At 39.4% G+C, this 20374-nt stretch overlaps 1 pseudogene; it reads right to left on the bottom strand.

The window, feature by feature from the left end:
* Window positions 1-110: 110 nt before the first annotated feature.
* On the bottom strand, window positions 111-20199 carry LOC107766016 (omega-amidase, chloroplastic-like; annotated as a pseudogene).
* Between the last annotated feature and the right edge of the window lie 175 nt (window positions 20200-20374).

Raw genomic sequence — 20374 nt, 5'->3', positions numbered from 1 at the left:
GACCTTATTGATCCCCCTTTACTAGTAAGCAAATCTATTAATATTCCCTTAAAATGATTAACATTTCAAACTTATTACATGACCAGATTATTGTATCATATATCAAAGCCTTAAGGACTTTCTTGATAGATATCGTCGCGCCTTTGATTCTCTAAGGGTAAGCTGTCCCTGCAAATGGTTTTAATGAAGTTAAGATAACTGCAATATCTCATACTGAAGCAACTTAGGATATACAGCAAATTATGCAGATCACCTTGTAAGTTGAATCTTAGCATAATCAATCTCAGCAATTAGAATTGCTTCCTCGTGTCCTGTGGTTCCAATAATTTCACCCATCTACAAAGACAGATTACAGTGTTAGTCCTGAACTTTTGAGGGCAACAATTGCAGATAAATGATACAGTTTGTTGACATACTGGTCCAGCCACAGTAGAATGACCCCATATCATGTAGCTACCAGCCGAGTCTCGACATGGTGAGCAAGTTGCCACATAAAGCTATCACCAAGTTTGAGTCAATTTACAGCCTCTACCTTTGAATTTTATGGAGATTTAAGTGTAATTAGCTGGTTATCGACTGCCCTGCAAAATCAAAAGTTTAAGTGAAATTTGTTACATATCAAATCTCAATCGACAAAATCGGATCCTTAAGAGTACAAGACACTTTCTTGTTTTCGGATTGACTGTCTTATTATGCATATGTAAGGGCAGCCCGGTGCATAAGGCATCCCGCGTTTACGCAGGATTTTGTGTAAGTAGCGTCACACTTAAAACAAAATAACAAATAAAAAAATTGCTATAACACCAACTCGGAGGTTAAAATATGTTTTCGGGAAACGTTTTGACATGTTGCTTAGAATATTATTAAACTAGTTAATTTGTCCGCACTATCATTAAATTAAATCATTAACTTTTTATAATATCCAAATATTATAATATTTCAAACTAAAATTTTAAATACTTTTTTAGTCTTCAAATCTAATAAATTTATAAAAGTGAAACATTTTTTCTCAGTTTTCTCATAAAAAACATGTAAAGAAAATGATCAAGAAAACTTGATCTCTTTACGTGCATATCTGTATTAATTTAAAATACGATTTTGTACTCTGTACATTTAATATGTGAGTGTAAATTAAGTTTTCTCTTCAAATATTAATGCTTTAATAAAATAAGAATAAAAAAATAATAAAAAAAATCAAATTAATCTACCTTGCTCGTTTAGTTTTAAAAATAAAAAGAAATATCTACCAACCTTTTACTATAAAATAATTTATTTTCTTCCTCAAAGTCATTAAATTATACTAATATTTCTCAAATCTAAAAAATATATTAAATTCCTTTGACAGTTTCTCCTATAAATTCAACATACACATAAAAAAAGTGCGAAGAGAATCCATAGAAATTCAGATGGATAATATTCCAAGCTGCAATCTCCTTGAGAAATATCTTTCTGTTCATTCCTCTGAATAGCTTATCACAATAGAATTACTAAAGAAGATGGGTATTATCACTTTTAGCCCGCATTAGAAATCATTTACATTTGATAGCCGAAAAAGTCGATAAAATTTGTATAATTTTTGTATATAACATACAGAATGTGCATATATATTAAAAATATATATTTTTCGACTATTATTTTCAGAACGACTATACAGTATCATTTTCCCTTAGTTAACATAACCAAGAAAAAAAAACAGCGAGACAGAAAAAGAAAATGAATGAATAACTGAGGATTAGAGTTTAAACTGACAAAATAGAATAAAAAGAAGCACATCATACCTGTTCCATGTTTTAATATTTGCTAAAAGTAACCACTTCATGCAATATTTCAGACAATAAAAATAACACTGTTATGTGAGAGCTCAAATAGTATGATGTAAATATATAGAATAAAGTAATTACAAAATTTATATTGAGTCATTTACCGACCTAACTTCTTTTCTCCGCAATGCTTATTGTTACCGGGGGATTGGAATATATCATTAGAACACAGGACATTAGAAAAGAATACAGTAACAGGAAGCCAAAAAAGTGCAACACTAATCTATTATCATATTTGGGAAGCCTAGCTAGCACCAAAAGGTGGAAACAAATGAAATGGGCATAATAGGTCCTCCCCAAAATTGAGAGCACGTACATATGTGAATTTGAGGGAATAGGAAAAGATAGAGGAGGAGAATTTATGGTAAGGATATTTGATATACAACCTATCGTGTGATTTCGGTTACTAATTCTAAAATTAGTAAGCCTTTATTTCTTTTGTCTATATTAATAAGCCTTTATTAGTACATGATAGTTATAATGATTATAGTCAAATTGTAACTGATGCAGAGTTATTATTTTCAGTTATTTTTGAAATTAATTAGGTGAAAAGTTGATTAATTGCATTTGAAGACTTTTCGAAAATTAATAATTAGATAAATGAAGAAATGAAGGGAAAGGTCAAAAAAAGGAGAAAAAAGATAATTGAGTTTCTTGGCCAAAAACACATGCCACGTCATCTATTATTTTCCCAACTTTATTATATATATATATATATATATATATATATATATATATATAGAGAGAGATATTTTTTGTTAAAACAACATTCTTATTTTAAATATTTTATTCTTAATAATGAAGTTTTAATAGAGCCACTATTGTGATTTTTTTTTCCTAATCTTTTTTGTTAGATTTCCACTAATTGTCTTTGCATGTTCAGGGAACTCTTCTTAATCGTAAAAAAGAAAAACATCTGGACGAATCACGTGTCATTAGGATTAGGACTCTTCTAGGTAAGAAAAGTAGCATATGCAAAGACTCGAACCCACATCACACATTAGCATAATGAAATGTGTTACCGCTGAATTGGAGCATCTTGCATGTTCAAGGGGTGCCACCGTAAGGAATTTAACTGTTATTTTGTTTTTAATCTATCATTAATAGATATATTTAATGAAACATTTTAGCGAAGCGGGGTCACTTGTAACCATGTATATCTGCCCAGGGATGTGATATAGATAATCTACCCTAATGCAAACATAGTGACTGCTTCCATGGCTCCGAGGCTACCTTAATTATGCATATGTAATACGATTAAAAAAACATGACGAGGACAGTAGAAAGTGCTATGATTTTGCCAAAATTCTTGCCTTGTTCTCTGTTCCAGCTCCCACAAATTAAAGCCTCCCCTGTACACATGTTGAAAGCTCCAGGATAACAAATTAGATGAGCACCTGATTGTGACCAGCAACAAGTTTCTAGTAAACATGGCCGATGGAGTATGTAGCCTAACAAGACTAAACACTAGTTTAAATATGAAAACTATCATTACCTCGGGAAACGAAGGTCATGGCAAATTCCTATGCCAATGCAACCAAAATCTGCAGTATATTAGAGTCATTTCTTGAAGGGCTTCTAAAAGATGTCTTACGTGTTTATCGCGAAAATGATAATAACAATTAAATTTGTTAGTGGGATTCCAAAAATATGTGATCTATTTTTATGCTAGTTGTTTAAGCAGCCGATGCTAGATATGTGAAACTTAACGACAAAATACGAACTAAAACAGGGTTATAATCAAACGGGGGGGCCTGTTGTCCGGGCCTCGAACTAACCGATAAGAACCTCGAGGCCGATGCCTGGGCTCGGGCTCGAGCTATCGGGGGTAACTGGGAAGGGACTAACAGTTAGAGTATAATTAAAGGAGGCTCTTTATGGCCAATATCAAGCAATAAATGAAGAGCAAGTATGAAAGTAATAAATGAAAGAGGTAGTCCCGAGCGAGTAAGTTAGAGAGAAAAAAGAGAGAGAGAGTTGTTATTGATCTTGTGTAGAATATTTGGAGCAACAACAGCCCCTTACAAAGTGATGAGGATCCCCTTTATATAGGAGGGGAAATCCAACATAGTACAAAGTATATTAATTGTAAAGGCATAGAGATAGGACGGCTAGACGTGACACCTTGATACAGGTTCTGGATAGGCCGGCTTTGCCATACTTAGCCGCGTGCCTTGGGAGCTCCCCATTCTACTCTAGCCTCGATCGGTATCCTCTTTAGGTTGGACGTCGACGAGCTCTGAAGGAGGGAACTCGGTCACAGCCTCGCACCCTCGGGGTCTCGAGGTGTTCTTTTGAAGTGAATTGATAGCAAGAAATTGGACTCTCTGATTTCACCGCATACAGATAGTCTCCGCGTTTCTCATAATGAAGCGATGGGAAATGATCATGATACCCGACTCCTCGGGCTTCCCGTGATGATGTCATACCGATAACGCAACCTATGGGGTGAGCTTTTACGATAACCGGGACATCCCATGGACTTGTCTTTTTGACACCACTCAAATGCGCTGTTGATTCCCGTTCTTCAAAGTGACAGTACCGTCGTCGATTTGGTTCTTCAAGAACACATTAATTATACATGTCGGTCAATCTTCTAAGGGCATTGATGGCCGTGTCATTATCCCCTATAAATGGGGGCGTTCTGGCGTCATTTTTCTATCTAAGTGCCTTTCTCCATTCACTTATGCCCTCCTTCTCGCCATCTTTCTATAATGTTAATCACCATGTTTGAAGTCCACGGCCTTAAGGTTGTTGGGCTGCATTCCCATCGACCGGGAGATGGCCTTTTGCCTGAGCTTCCCTTTGTCGAGCGAGATTATTCTGTCTTGTCGTCGCTATCGATGTTGTTACGATTGTTATTGCTGTCCTCCCTGGCCCGAGATGACGATAGACAGGGAATCGACTTTCCCCTTTTTTAGAAAGTTATTCGGACTACCACTGCTCACTCTCCTATCCTAGCCTGGTGTGGCACTTCATCCCTTGGGTTTTTTCTTTCCCGAGGGATAAAATTGCACAACCGGCCATTGAGGCTGGGGCCCGCTGAATCTTCAACCTTTGGCTTTAGCGGGCTATGTCTCTTTTTTCTGCCTCTTCTGCATCCCCCCCTTTTCCTCTTCTTCATCTTCTCCATCGGCGAGGACATTCCACGGGATTAAGTTGGGAACCTAGAGGAGACGGCGATCGAAGGAGTTGCCTTCGAGGATGCGATATCGAGGAGGCGACACTCAGAGATGCTGATACTGGAGATGAACCTTCGAGGATGGACTAGGTTCTTAGGTTTTCACTATGGGTGTATACCCCTTTGTTTCTTTGTTTTTGTGTAAGGACCCTTTGCGGACTTTTGTAATTGTATGTAAGGACCCTTCGAGGGCCATTGTAAGCCAATGTTTATGAAATAGAAAGACAACTTCTTTACTTATGTTTTTGATATTAGCCCTATTCTTGTATATTCTTGTGCATTTGCGAGGATTTTGAATGTATGCCTCTATTGACGATCGTCAATATTCTTTCCGGTCTTTGGTCGATAGAGATGGCTCCTTTCCAAGCCTACCGTGGATCCTCGGACCAAGCCTGAAGCGGTCCGGTAGACTTGGATCATCGGGACCCTCGAGTCGCATAAAGATAGCACCTCGAACCTTGAAAATCTCGAGGGTTGTTTCTGAGTGAAGGTCAGCTTTGGGCACCTGGAGATTTACTTTGAACTTGATGTAGATAATCTTTTAAGGCATTGTAGATAGGTTCTTGTGGAGAGGTTACCCAAGGCTGGGTGATGTCCTGAGGTTGAATCCTCATGGACGGAGCTTGTAGTGCTTACTTTTCTTCTTGAGAGGAACCTTTGAGGTCGGATACCTTCTCGGGACCGAAGACGATGTGGCTAGCTATTTGAAGCATTACTTCTTTTCGATGGAGGTCCTCGAGGTCGGGTACCACCTCAGAACCCGTACTAAAGCTGTTGGCCTCCTGGGGCCTAACTTGGGCAGGCGAACCGTTGTTGTTTCCCCACATATATATATGGGGTTGCTCCCGCTTCTTGGGAGATCCCATTATTCTAGATAACTATCCTTCTGTTTTGGCATCGAGTCCTTCGTTACCTTAGCGCTGAAGCATTCGCTAGGTTCCCACTTCAGTTTGCTAGTTCTGCCATAGCCTTGACTGCTACTTCAGGGTCTGCCCGGCTGAGATGGGAGAGTTCCACTCTTAGTGCTCAGGATCCGCGGGAGTTTACTCTGAAGACTATGTCTTCGATAAGAGAGGAGCATCTAGAGATAGTCAGGAGAGACTGTGGATGGGGCGAGGGGGTAACATTGCAGGCGTTTCCCCCGGATGAGGGTATCATAGACCTCGCTGATAAATTCCTGAACGTGTACTTGTACCCTTTCGCACTAGGCCCCCTTGGTAGGGGCATGCTCGATTTCTATTTAAAGTACCGGGTTACTTTGGCGCAGATACATCCGTCATTTTGGCGAATAGTGCTAATGATGAGGTTCTTTGCGGAGAAGGAAGGCTTGAATTCACGCTCAGTCACTTCCTCAGGCTGTACCGACCCTTTCATCATCGAGGTCTGCTAACCTTGCGGTGCCGTTCATCCACGCCCTTTGTGGTTGATGATGAGGAAGATGGAGATCGAGAGTAGGTCAGTCGATTCGTTCAGGTTCGAATGACTGACATTATCCCCATGGAACTTATGCCATTCCCCCGAGGAATGGAAATACGCGCGTGAGTGGAGCGCCTGGTGCTTTCTCAGATTTGCTCATGGCGGAAGCTAGTTTAGTAATTGTGTTTCCTTCTTCTCTTTAACGATTTCATGGCCGCCCGGCGAAGTTCCTAATCTGCCTGGCTATATCCGGAAGCTGGCGACCCATTCGACTAGTAAGGAGCATAGGTGGCGAGCCGTGTCTCGAGGCAGATGGGAAGCAAAATATCATGGTACGTGTGTACGCTGCTTTCACTTGTCCTTCGTCATTTGGGAAGACATTTTCCCCTTTTCATGTACTAGTATTGCCGTCATAGGTATCGGAGGGTCTCTAAGGGCGAGGCTATGCTCCTCCGGAGAGGGGGTGGAGTTGCTAGCTTCCGAGCTAAAAGAGGGTAATGATAAATGGGATATGCATTTGCAGTGCGATGGAGCTCTCAGCAGGGTGAAACGGGGCCGAGTCTTTGAGGAGGAAACATCGCCTGAGCCTACTGTATCCGAAGTCTCCGGCCTTGTAGAGGAAGTTCCCCCGAGCGATCATGCTTCTACCGGGATTGATTCTTCCAGGGCAGAGAGGACTAGATTATCAGAGGTGTGCTCGGCTTTCAAGGAAGTCCGCCGACTTCACTTCGTGGTGAGCTTTGGCATAGGCCTTTTGAATCTCGCGTATTTCCTTTCTCATCGAGTTTTTCTTTTGCAGGCTTTTGGAAGGTTTAGGTCTGAGCTGCTTCGCCATGGGGCTAGGCTCCAGAAGGCTCTCGATAAGGGTAAGTCCTTTGGGTTCCTATGAAAGGAGATAGAAGTTGAGTTGACATACTGGCAATATGAGGCGTACCGGAGCTCGAATTACGAGAGCTATTTAATGGAACAGGTAACTTCTCGTCCCGGGTGAGTATGCGTTTCGCCTTTTAACCCTTTGGGTTAACATTTTGCCTATCCCAGTTGCAGAAAAAGATGGAGGCTCTGGAGCGCCTTAGGGGTGAGGCTGACCGAGTCAGGAATGACTGTGGCGAGCTAAGAGCTTAGATGCAGGCTTAAGCTTCAGAGGAGAAGAGTGCCTTGGCTAAAGTTCCTGCCTTTGAGGCCCAACTCCGCTTAGCTCATGACAGTGTTTCAGTTCAAGCGGCTATGATCACGAAACATGAATCCGAACTTTCGAAGGTCAGGACTGAGATCGTTGATGCTCGGGCTGAAGTAGAATTGAGCCGGACTAAGGCTGATCAGGAGATGGCGATTCATTTGAAAGATGCTACCGATGTCTATGTTGAGTTGAAGAGGGTCCTCGATCGTGAAGAGAGGATCGAAGAATATGCTCATTACAGATCCCGAAGAAGGGTACTTGAGGAGATCAGTGCCAGGGGCTTTGTTCTCCCGGAAGAGCTGGCGCGAGCGAGGGCGGACGAGCATGACGCTCGGTCACTTCTGTCCGGTTCTGAGGAGATAGAAGACAAGGCTGATAGGCTGTAGCCCTCAGGGGTAGGGCGTAGACTTTTCCATCTTGTATGTGATATTTCTAGAGCGCGTTTGTAGATGGAGGATGCACTTTTTCATGTATGTAAAATAGGAGATAACTTGAAGCTTTATTGCTTATGTACCCCTTTTTGTTTCGCTTCTGACCAAGTGGACTGGTTTCGGAGTTGGTGAGAGTCCTTAGATTCATAATACGGCTCTGGGGCTCATCAGGCAGGCCCGGGGGCTCTTACGCATTCGGTCAATGCAGCCTTAGTATATGCTGGCGTTAGAGCTCTTATGCTTTTTCTCGACTGTTTTGGGTTTAGTCTCCGAGTCGGGCTTCGACTCGAGTCTATTCGACCCTCAAGTTTTTGTGTCTGCATGGGCGGGCGACAATGGCTCTTATGCCTTGACTTTGGGCACTTGTATTTTAACTATTTTGGGTTCAGTCTCCGAGTCGGGCTTCAACTCGAGCACAATTGACCCTCAAGTTCTGTATTTGCGTGGGCTGGCGACAACGGCTCTTACGCCTTGGGTCGAAGCAACCTTTTATGTGCGTGGCCCTGAGGCTCATGAAGCTGGCGACGATGGCTCTTACGCTTTTCCCTTAAGCATGTATTAGTTAACTATTTTGGGTCTAGTCTTTGAATCGGGTTACGACTGGAGCTCATTTTAACCTCAAGCTTTCAAAATATTTAGCTGGCGATAGCGGCTCTCACGCTTTTGGTCGTTGCGACCTTTTAGTGTGTGGCCTTGAGGCTCGTTAGGCTGGAGATAATGGCTCTTACGCTTTTGCCCTTGGGCATATGTAGGCTTTGTTTTCCTCTCGTTAAGGACTTTTGAAATGATTTTTCCTGACCCGTCGTCGGTTCGGGAAGAACCTCGATTTCAAGTCATTTGTGGCGATGTTCGTGCACCTCGGAAGGTTTATCTCGTAGGCTGAGTAGCTCGAAGCCTTGTGATTTGGAGCTGACATGGTCGAAGTTCGTTTTTCCAGTCGAGAGCAGCCTATTTAACCGGTTCTTTTTGAAGTAGATTGAAAGTAATGGCCAATGATTTTATAGCGACGGTCCGGTGTCACCTGAGTCGCGTTAATTTGGTTGGTGCAGCCATATTGACTGTAGTCATTTGTGTTTGGTCGGAGCCATTTTTGATCCCGAGTGTGGTAGTTTAGGCGTCTACATTGAGGGTATGCCCTTTTGGGAGTCTTACAAATGCGACATATAGCCCAAACTTCGGGATCGAGTTTTATGCCTATAGTAAGGTCTTACAAAATTTTCATGCCTTTTGAGGTTTTACAGTATTTTCATGCTTGTTGAGGTCTTACAGTATTTTTATGCCTATTGAGGTCTTACAGTTTTTTCATGCATGTTGAGGTCTTATAGTTTTTGTCATACCTTTGAGGTCTTATAGTTTAGTTGATACTTTTAATAGGTCTTGCTAGACCGAGTCTGTCCGCTTGGGGTCTTATGGCCTCGGGTTTTTAAGTGAATGGTGATTGGCAACAGTTTCCGAGTCATTGAGTTTGCTTAGGCTCGGAGGACATTACTCGCGAGCTCAGAATTGCCTCATTGAGGGCTTATGTTTTTTGGAGATTCCGACCCTGAGATCGTGCGCTTTCTGAGTTTGCGATGCCAGTCTCCGAGTGTTCGGGACATTTTTCCCTTTTAGAGATGTTTCGTGATTTTCGTACTGCCTCATTGAGGGCTTATGAGTACGGAGTTCTGACCCTGAGGTCATGCGGGTGCCGAATTATTGACGCTAGTCTCCGAGTATTTCGGGGCATCCTCGATGGAAGGATCTTAGCTGCGAAAATGCTGAACTTGCTTTGGAGTACGAGATGCTTTAGTTGAAGGATATTCTTTAATTGCTTGGCATAAGTACATATTGTTATGTTGCTACAAGCCCGGCTTATGCGGACACGGTTCGTTTGACCGTTTGGCCCGGTACACCATTTCCTATTGGGGCCTCGTTTGTCATTCCCTAGTTCTTCCAAGTGGATGACCTCTCTAGGGGGTTCCCTCCAGTGTTCGGGGTTGATTGCAAAAGAAAGCTTGTAGGCTTGTCGGATCCCCCTTAGGTAGCGCGTTAATGTTGCCTCGTTAAAAACCTTATCGATGAAACCCTATTTGGTACAAAAGCTCGTCCGAAGAGAAAGAGTGCAAGGGATGTTATTAAGGCCATGGGATCTTCGGGTTGGGTTAACACTTTCGATCGCCCTAACCGGCTGCCTGCATATGGGTTAGTGTAAAATAACAAAAGAGGGAGGTGGTCTTACCTTATCGCGGGGTGCGCAGGCGATGTTCCGAGGCCTGATATGTCCCTGTTGTTTGGAGCGAGGACTCGGTATGGTCCTCTGTTATGTTTTAATCGGGCTTAGCCGAAGACGTAGTTTGATTACCCTTTGACTCTTTCAAGAGTGGAGATATTGGTGCCGGCGCCACGTTACGTAACGCGAACACTTCCCTTGCCGCGTGTTGTTCCCCGTAGACGGTTTTAATTCCGTCCTTTGATGGGGATTCCGTCATTTGGCAAAGAGGGGATGGTACCGCTTTCATGCGGTGTGTTCGCGACCGTCCGCATAAGGCATTTATACCTCGCGTCTCCTTTGATGACATGGAATTTTGGTGTTCTGATCTGCGCTGGCCATGTTGACTGAGAGAATGGTCTCTCCTTTCATTGTTTCGATCGTCGTGTTGAATCTGTCAAGGATTCGAGAGGCGGGCCTGATTTAGCCGGGCAGTTCGAGCTGCTTTGTCACCCTCGACCTGACAATGTTGGCCAGGCTACCTGAATTTACGAGCGCATATTTTATTTGAAATGAGCGAATGAGAAAGAAGGTTACCAATGCATTATTATGAGGTTGGGGCGAGGTTTCAGAGTCTTCCTCACTGAACGCGAGGGCATCTTCGGGTACGTATCCCCAGGTCCGTTTTTCTCTGGTGATGGATATTTTTGTCCTCCCTTTGACGAGTCCCTGGGGAGTGTCGACGCTCCCCCAATATCATGATAGCATGTCGTGGCCCATTTGATTCATCCCTTTTGGCTGCCTTCCTTTCTCGGAATTGAACTTGAGCCCGATCGCTCAAAAGTTCTCGGCGGTGACTTTTACTAAGTAGCTTGGCTATTTCCCTTCGAAGATGGTGGCAATCCTCGGTCCTATGGTCGTTCGCATTATGAATCTCACATACCAAGTTGTGATTCCTTTGGGAAGGATCCGACTGAATAGGCCTGGGCCATTTGATGTCCCTAGTTTTGCTGACAATAAACACGATGTCCGATACAACGATGTTGAACTTGTATTCTGATAGGCGAGGTGCCCCCATTGGCCTTGTGTCTCCATTGAATCTGGCTCTATTGATGAGCCTTCGAGGATATTGTCCTCGATCCATTTTATGACCGTTGCGAGTTAGGTTGCATCTCGGGGCATTCCTCATATCTTCAATGTACTGCATGTATCTTTCTTTGTTTGATTTTGACTCCTTCGCGAGGAGTCTGCTCGAACATACTAAGCCCGAGGGGGCTCCCAACCGGTCATCCTCGGCCCTGATTTCCGACTGGTACCTATTGTGGACGCTCCACTAGGTCACAATTGGATACTCGATCAAGTTTAGTTTCAACTGTTTTGAAGCCACCAAACTTTGTTCGTTCAGGCCTGCACCGCCCAGTCGTTGGAGACCGGGGGTAGTTCCATTCGTTCCCTTTGGAAATGAGGTACGAATTCTCACAGCATTTCATTCTCCCCTTGCTTAATCTTGAATACGTTGGACTTCCTTGTTGCTACTTTGATGGCACCAACGTGTACCTTTATGAAGGAATCTGCTAGCATGACAAATGAATCTATGGAGTTGGGAGTTAGGTTGTGATGCCACATCATGGCCCCCTTCGAGGGCGTTTCTCCGAACTGCTTCAGCAATACGAACTCGATCTCGTCGTCTTTTATGTCATTACCCTTTACCGCGCATAGGCAGTGACATGTTCGTTGGGATTTGAGGTCCCGTCGTATTTTAGGAGCTCCGGCATTCTGAATTTCTTAGGAATGGGTTTTGGGGCCGCTTCCTCTAGGAACGGCCATTTTACGAACTTCTTCCAATCTACACCCTTTAGGACCGGGGGTGCGCCCGGGATCTGGTCGACCTTAGAGTTGTAGGTCTCGACCTTCTTATCGTTGGCTGCTGTCATTTTTCTCGCCAGATTAGATCCTTTTGGTGAGGTCCTCAAGTATTTTTACGATGGCGGGGTCGGCTATCGATCCGTTATTGCTTGATTTCTCAGGTACATGCTCGGCTGGGGGAGCTGTCCCCGGTGCTACCGTGCTGGGAGTCTTCGGGTGGCTTTGTAGCTGAGCGATAGTCAGCTGTTGTGCCTGTAACATTTCGAAAATAACATGAAGGCAAACTTCCTGTTCTTCCCGAGCTGGGTTCTTTGGGCTTCCTGTTTGTCTCCATGTTGTATGCTCCTATCGGTGTGTGAGGTTTCGTCGACCTGCTGTGCGTCTAGCGAACCCGCGTCCGCTGGAATTGGTCCAGGCGTGTTGTCGGGGTTCTGTGGTGGCACACCAATAATTGGAACAGCCGCACCATTTTCTCCGTGGTTTTCAAGGTTGTCGTTCTCAACTCTGATCACCGAGCCAGACATTTTGACCTGAAATCGAAGATCTTGGACAAGAAGTGTGAAAGATAACTTGCGTTGTGTAATGAAACTAGCAAGAAAATAATCACTATTATTTTTAGCCCCACGGTGGGCGCCAAACTGTTTACCGCGGAAATGGTAATAACAATTAAATTTGTTAATGGGACTCCAAAAATACGTGATCTATTTTTATGCTAGTTATTTAAGCAGTCGATGCTAGATATGTGAAGCTTAACGACAAAATACGAACTAAAACAGGGTTATAATCAAACTGGGGGGCCTGCTGTTCGGGCCTCGAACTAACCTAAGAATCTCGAGGTTGATGCCTCGGCTCGGGCTCGAGCTATCGGGGGTAACCGGGAATGGACTAACAGTTAGAGTATAATTAAAGGAGGCTCTTTACGGCCAATATCAAGCAATAAATAAAGAGCAAATATGAAAGCGATAAATGAAAAAGGTAGTCTTGAGCGAGTAAGTTAGAGAGAAAAGAGAGAGAGAGAGTTGTTATTGATCTTGTGTAAAATAGTTGGAGCAACAGCTGCCTCTTACAAAGTGATGAGGATCCCCTTTATATAGGAGGGGAAATCCAACATAGTACAAAGTATATTAATTGTAAAGGCATGGAGATGGGACGGCTAGACGTGACATCTTGATACAGGTTCCGGATAGGTCGGCTTTGCCAGACTTAGCCGCGTGCTTTGGGAGTTCCCCATTCTACTCTAGCCTCGATCGGTATCCTCTTTAGGTCGGACCTCAACGGGTTCTGAGGGAGGGAACTCGGTCACAGCTGCACACTCGGGGTCTCGAGGTGTTCTTCTGAAGTGACTTGATAGCAAGAAATTGGACTCTCTGATTTCGCCGCATACACTTACAATGTTCAGGCTAACAGATCATGCCATAAACTGTTGCCTACCTGTTTCAACGACGGTAGGCTTCTCTCCTGCTGAAAAACTGTCTCATTCCTTAAAGTGAACATCTCCTCTAATGGCTTACCCATATCAAACAAATGTATCTGCAAAAACACACAGCAAAAATAACATTTCCATTTTCTTCTTCTTCATTCCAATTAACCAAAAAGAACTTACTTTCCTGTGCTTAGCCTTTAATTCTCCATTGGATCCAAACACACAGCAAGTATTATACAATCTACCACTACTCGCGTTCCTTTCTGGAATTGATCCACCTATGATGGTGGCTCCTAGAGAGTAAGCCAATTCAGATAACATTATATCATTCAAGTTCTCCGCAAACTCTGGAAACAGATCAGCTGAATATGGGCAGTTCCACATTTCCTACAAAAACTTGGTTGAGAATTCGTTGAATCATCATATTTGACGCTGCTGATAAGCTACATTTAACGAGATAGTCTTTCATTCTTGAATCTTGACCATATCTTTTAAGTACTTTTTACTAGAATCATTCTTTACACAGTTGCACCACGTTATAAAAAAGAAAATTCTCTGCATACTTAAGTATCAAGGAACATTCTAAATGGTGCTTTTGGTTAGTTGGATGGTATGATGTGACTATACTTTTACCGAGCTGAGGGTCTACCGGAAACAACCTTCTCTATCTTCACTAGGTAGGGGTGAGTTCTGCGTACAAACTACCCTCTCAGACCCCTTGCGGGATTAATTTGTTGTTTTTGGTGGTTTAGTTAGATGGTAATACAAGTCAAAATGACAATTCACCAGAAAATCCACATAGCATAGTCTTGGCTGAACTCATTTTCCCGGTTATGCAGAATGATTTTAATCCACTTTCAGAACATATCCAAGTCGTTATCCAAGTTTCGCCTTAGCAGAAATGACAAATAAGGAAAAAATTGATACCTATCATTCTGAAACTAATAAGCATAGGTTACTCATTTGTCTGAAAATTATAAGCAAGTGCTAATTACAATTTCTGATCAAAGCTCTATGCAGACACTGAAATTTTAACAGATCAAGATAAGTCCTAATTTTAAGACAACTCTTAAAATGTTAAGAGTTTATTAGGATTACTTGGTGGCTACTTCAATCAAACCCTAATTTATGCCCATAAATAAGGCTACATGTATCTTTCAAAGACGATCTCGAAATTCCATAAAAAATCATGGAACATTCACAAAGAGATCAAAGACACCAAATATTGTCTTTCTCAAAGCCGTTGAAGTGATCAATATATGTTCTTCATTTTCATGAAGATCAAATACATCTGAGGAAGATCAGCATCATCCTACGTTCGAGAAATACGCCGCTAAGGCCTTCGAATCACGTAGAATAAATCGGAGGAAAGAATCAAAGGATAAACAGAGTTGTAACCTGCCATGTTTATCAATAAAATCCTTTTTTCTTTATAGTTGTTTGTGATTGCAGTTTTATTTTTCTCAGCATAAATGTGTTGCAAACATTGTGTACGAGATATCTATCGTTAATGAACAAGGACAAAAAAGATAGCTTCCTAATTGAGGCAGTGGACAAAATGTCAAAAAAATTAAAAACTAAAAACAAAGATAACCGTACGCTTAATTAAACCAGTGTATGCAGGTTAGTAAAAATAACACACACATGTAACAGTTCTAAAAATTGTGCAAAAAGAAAAACATTTGCAAAAAAGAAAGAGAAAAGAATGTAAAGTCAGGATCAGAGTGGCAACTAAATATTTATGAATATATAGAAAAGAATTTAATGATTTAGTAAAAGACAAAGCAACTCACAGGCAATAGTATAAGGTTTGCGCCTTGGTCTGCAGCAGCATGGATAAGATTTCGAGCCTGAGAAATATTAGAAAAACAATTTGATAACTCGAAAAAAATATTCAAAATCATGTCTAGATTCATTCTTTTAATGGGGTCTTTATTGCATTAAATATTTTGAATATATTTCTTTAATGTTTGTAACCGATAACTATCAAGTTTGATTTCAGTTTTTACAAATTAAAACATACCATTAAATAGTTATTATGAGATTCTTTATATTAGTTTTGAAAAAGTCAAATTTTTATATAGCCATAATGGCTATTATGCTGGTAACATTTTTTTTCATTATTTTGACGTTACCATCAGATTAGGACATTACTATCAGATAGTCCATTTGTTTTGGACTATATATATTTATGTGTTTTCATCTTCTAAGTAAAGTGAAAAAGGTTAAAAAAAAATTCTTCCCTTTTCTTTAGTGTTGGGTTTTCTTCTCATAAATCTTTGTTGTTTCTGCTCCTAGTTATACTAGAAGAGCTTGTTGAATCCTGGGGGATACGCCTAATATTATTCATCTTGGTGTGAGCGAAATATCCTTAAGGACAGTGTCTTTGACACGCCTCAAGCTAAACCTTTTATTCTCCATAATCATCCAATTTTTTCAACAATCTTAAGGATATTTTCACACTGTTCTTATGGAGAATATCAATTGTTATGGTTTCTAACAAAACTCAAAGTGGCTAACGCGGAAGAAACTTAAGCATTCTCCAACGATTCTGGAATTCCGAGAGTAATAAATGACAGGTGGATAGATATTATTATTATATTGGTATCGTATGCCGTTGTTGCTGGTTCTACTTTGGTATGCACTCTTAGCAGGCTGCTATTTTAAAAATGTACACTATCGCAGTATGAAAGACAAAATGCATCACAAAATTAAGGTATGCTTTTCCTAGTATTTGAATGCGCGTAAGCCTACATAAATATAAATTTTGTAATTATATAATTCGATCAAAGGAACAAAAGTATATTTGTTTAAGAACCCACTTTATGCTAAAAACTCTCGAGAAATATTTTCTCATGATGTCTAATAGCATCCATACCCCATTATAATTTATTCGTAAACTAATATGTTCAACTTCTAACATAAACTATATGAATTTGATAGTAGGCTCTTGCCCGTGATGAAATATTTTTTATTTTTGTTAGATTGATTCTTCCGGTTCTTGAAAGCTCTAAGATAGTGGGTTTAAACTGATTTTTCAATTCCAATCAATTTGAGTTTTGAATTTGGAGTGTTAGAAAAAAAAATATACACGATTTTTATATTCAGGTCATATAGGTTCTTTGCCGATCTTTTCAGCATAAAAAAGTAAATAATTTACGATGATAGCATTCTTGTTAAATAGAATTTGCTAGATTAAGATAAATAAGATGATTCAATTCAGCAATGATTAACTATGTCATAAGAAGCATGAAGGGTGAACTCTGCAAAGTTTTTGCAAGTTAATATGTATGAAATACAATATAAGTCATGTTCATAAAGGCATATGTTACTTCTTTTCGTTCCTTGATGAAATACCGATAATATCATGGCATATATTAACAAGAAGTAATTATAAATAATCATAAGATAAGATTTTTATGTTCTTCTAAATCTAATTGTATAGATGGAAATAAGAATATGACTTTTAAATTAATTAATGAGTTAGATAGTCTATGTGATAATCATTGGGTGAAGCTATATTATTAGCTTGGTATTTATAAAGTAGAACTCTTTATGAGTTTTGATGAGGTTAACGCCTTAACATGAAATTTTCGAAACTGTGGGGGACCATGGTGTCCAGATTTATATAGCTTGATCCTAAAAAGAAAAAAGGTGAGAAAAATTATTTATTAATATTATAATAATGCCTTACAAAATTGAATTTTTTTTTGTGGCAAAACTTTATATTGGAAGATAAAAAAAAAATATATGTTATATTTCTGGCTCTGAAAAAGTTATGTTGCTTTGGGTCTCTTAGTCATTTGGGTAAAGAAATCGTTGAATTATGACTTGTTTCCTACTGATTTGAGATATTCTTGTAGAAGTTAAAGTTCCTTCAATTTTTAGAAAATTTTACTTTGGTACTTGACTATGGAAGATACAAGAAGAAAATAAGTTCTTATGTGTTGAAAAATATTTCAAAAAGCACTTGTATAGAAGTCAAGTTTCATTTTATTTGAGATGATTTTGTGCCTTATGTGAGAATACTATGAGTTAGTATTCTATATGTGGATTTTCCACTATATTAAAAGGATACATTGAAGATATTGAATCTCTGATTCAGATGAGAAAAAACTAGCTAGTTGTTGTATACCTTTTGGTGGGGGTTATGATATTAAAATTGTCTGGCAGTGAGGCTAATTAAGCAACCTCTTAGTGAGTTAAACCGACAATAATTATGTCGATGAATTGTGATTGCCAAGGTGCATTAACCATTGTAAGAAAATAAATCTTTCAATGAGAAGAGTAGACACATTCTCTTGAGATATAATGTGATAAAGCAATTGCTTAGAGATGAAAATTTTATAAATATTATGTGTAGTCAAAAGAGGATTTGGCCGATCCTTTGACTTATAAGTGAAACATCGAGGGGTTAAGACTTTTGCCAATTTGAGATATATCAACAATGATGGTAATCCAGTCTATGTGATTGGAGATCCCATGAAGTAGGTTCATATGGGTAATAACAAGTCATTAGTTGATTAAATGTGCACTATTAAATTATGTATCTTCTTATGATGTGTGTATATAGTGCAAGACTGCAAAGAATGTGAGGTTGAGTTATTATACTCTTAATCTAATAATTCATAGCCTTTGATAGGTGGTGTACTGCGCTGCAGAATAAACTTGATGAATGTACCTATATGAGTGTGGAGTGGGGCTGCTCCTATGAAATTTATGGCAAAAAATTTCTAGAGCACTCATGAAAACCAGACCCGCGCATGACCTATTAGCGCAAAATTGCGATAAACAACAAAGCGTGTGCGGGTATAATGTGATAGATAAGACATTAAACTTACAAAAGAATTCTTGGTTTATAGAAGTTTTGAACTTCACCAATTGTTCTGTAAGTTTAATCTTATTTTATCTAGGTCTGGTTCATAGTCCAAGAGACACCAGGTTCGATGCATTATGCTTATTTGTGAAAACCCAGTGAAACCTTTTATTATACTCTAATGCTTAATATTATTTTTGAGTTATGTGGGGGATTGTTAGAAAAATAATTTGATAACTCAAAAAGAAATATTCAAAATCATGTCTAGATTCATTCTTTTAATGAGGTCTTTATTACATTAAATATTTTGAATATATTTCTTTAATATTTGTAACTGATAACTATAAAGTTTGATTTCAACTGATAACTATAAAGTTTGATTTCAGTTTCTATAAAATAAAACTGACCACTAAATAACTATTATGAGATTCTTTATATTAGTTTTGAAAAAGTCAAATTTTTATATAGCCATAATGGCTATTATAATGGTAACGTTTTTTTCATTATTTTGACATTACCATCAGATAGTCCATTTGTTTGGACTATATATATTTATGTGTTTTCATCTTCTAAGTAGAGTGAAAAAGGTTAAAAAACTTTTCTTCTCTTTTCTTCAGTGCTGGGTTTTCTTCTCATAAATCTTTGTTATTTCTTCTCCTAGTTATACTAGAAGAGCTTGTTGAATTCTGGGGAATATGCATAATATTATTCATCTCGGTATGGACAAAATATCCTTAGGGACAGTGTCTTTGACACGCCTCAAGCTAAACTTTTTATTTTTCATAATCATCCAATTTTTCGAACAACAAATGTTGGCATTCTTCTCTATAGTAACTTTCAGCTGACAAATTTCAATCTTGAACTTCATTTTCCAAAACCCAAAAAGCCCACACAAAGAAAGAAAGAAAGAAAGAAAGAAAGAAAGAAAGAAAGGTCTCAGATTCCAAAATAAACCATGTCAAGGATTGAAGCTTTTTCATTCATGGGATTTTTAGGAAAAACGAATCTAGAGAATAGTAGTATTATTATTTTAAGAAAAAAAATAGCAAAGCAAACCTTTGTAATTTTGGTCATTTTTTCAATAAAATAGATGCAAAGGACTATGCACTTGTTTCTGTGTTGGAAGGAGAAGTCAGGGGAAGTGGTTCCACTGCTGATTTTATCTGAAATTACCTTTTCTGGAATCTGTCTATTTTTGTACTTACTTTATACTTTCCTTATTTGGATTTTCAACAAAAGGGCACAAAAAGTTGCCAAAATAAGAAGTTATCTTCAGCCAAAAATATTCATTTAAGGGCTTCCCAAGAAAGCAATTCCCAAGAAGGGTTTCTTAATTAAATTTTGCCCATGTCTAAAGATATACTTCAATTATACATTTTGGCATAAAAGATATTCTTATTTAGTTAAAAAACAGATATAGTATGTATTTTTTTGACATAATAAGAAATATTTATATTAATGCTTAAAGATGTTAGAGATATTACAACAATATAGAAATGTCTTCTAAGGCATTTGATTATCAAGTTCAGCCAGCTTGGTACATATACTATCCGAAATTATTTTCACAGTATTTGTTCATTATCTATCCGAACGAATTATAGATTCTACTAATGGAGGAGGAACTCTAAAGTGAGTTGTTTTGTTGATATTGGACGGGCTAGAAGCTTTCTTTGCCAAAATGTGAGCTACTTTATTGCTTTCACAGAAGTTATGCTTGATTACCACCTTTTGCAACTGGAGCATTAAAGACCTGCAATCACGAATTAATGTGTCAAGAGTGGGATAACCATGTTCAAGAATTCTGATTACCTCCGTGGAATTAGTCTCAATCTCAAGAGGTGTGAGATTTAAATTCAATGCTAGTTGGAGTCCTTCCATAAGAGCCAGTAATCAGTTTGGGTTGCCGAACCTGTATAAGCACATTTAGAAAAACCAACTATCCAGTCGCCATTATAATTTCTGAGAACACCACAAAAGCTACAATACAATAAATTTCCTTCATAAGCACCATTAGTGTTCAGTTTGTACCAACCGGGAGATGGTTTATACCACT

The sequence above is a fragment of the Nicotiana tabacum genome, chromosome 1 (genome assembly GCF_000715075.1).
Source record: "Nicotiana tabacum cultivar K326 chromosome 1, ASM71507v2, whole genome shotgun sequence".
NCBI classification, from domain to species: Eukaryota; Viridiplantae; Streptophyta; class Magnoliopsida; order Solanales; family Solanaceae; genus Nicotiana; species Nicotiana tabacum.
The sequence above is the reverse complement of the archived record's forward strand: the minus strand, read 5'-3'. Positions and strand labels throughout refer to the sequence as shown.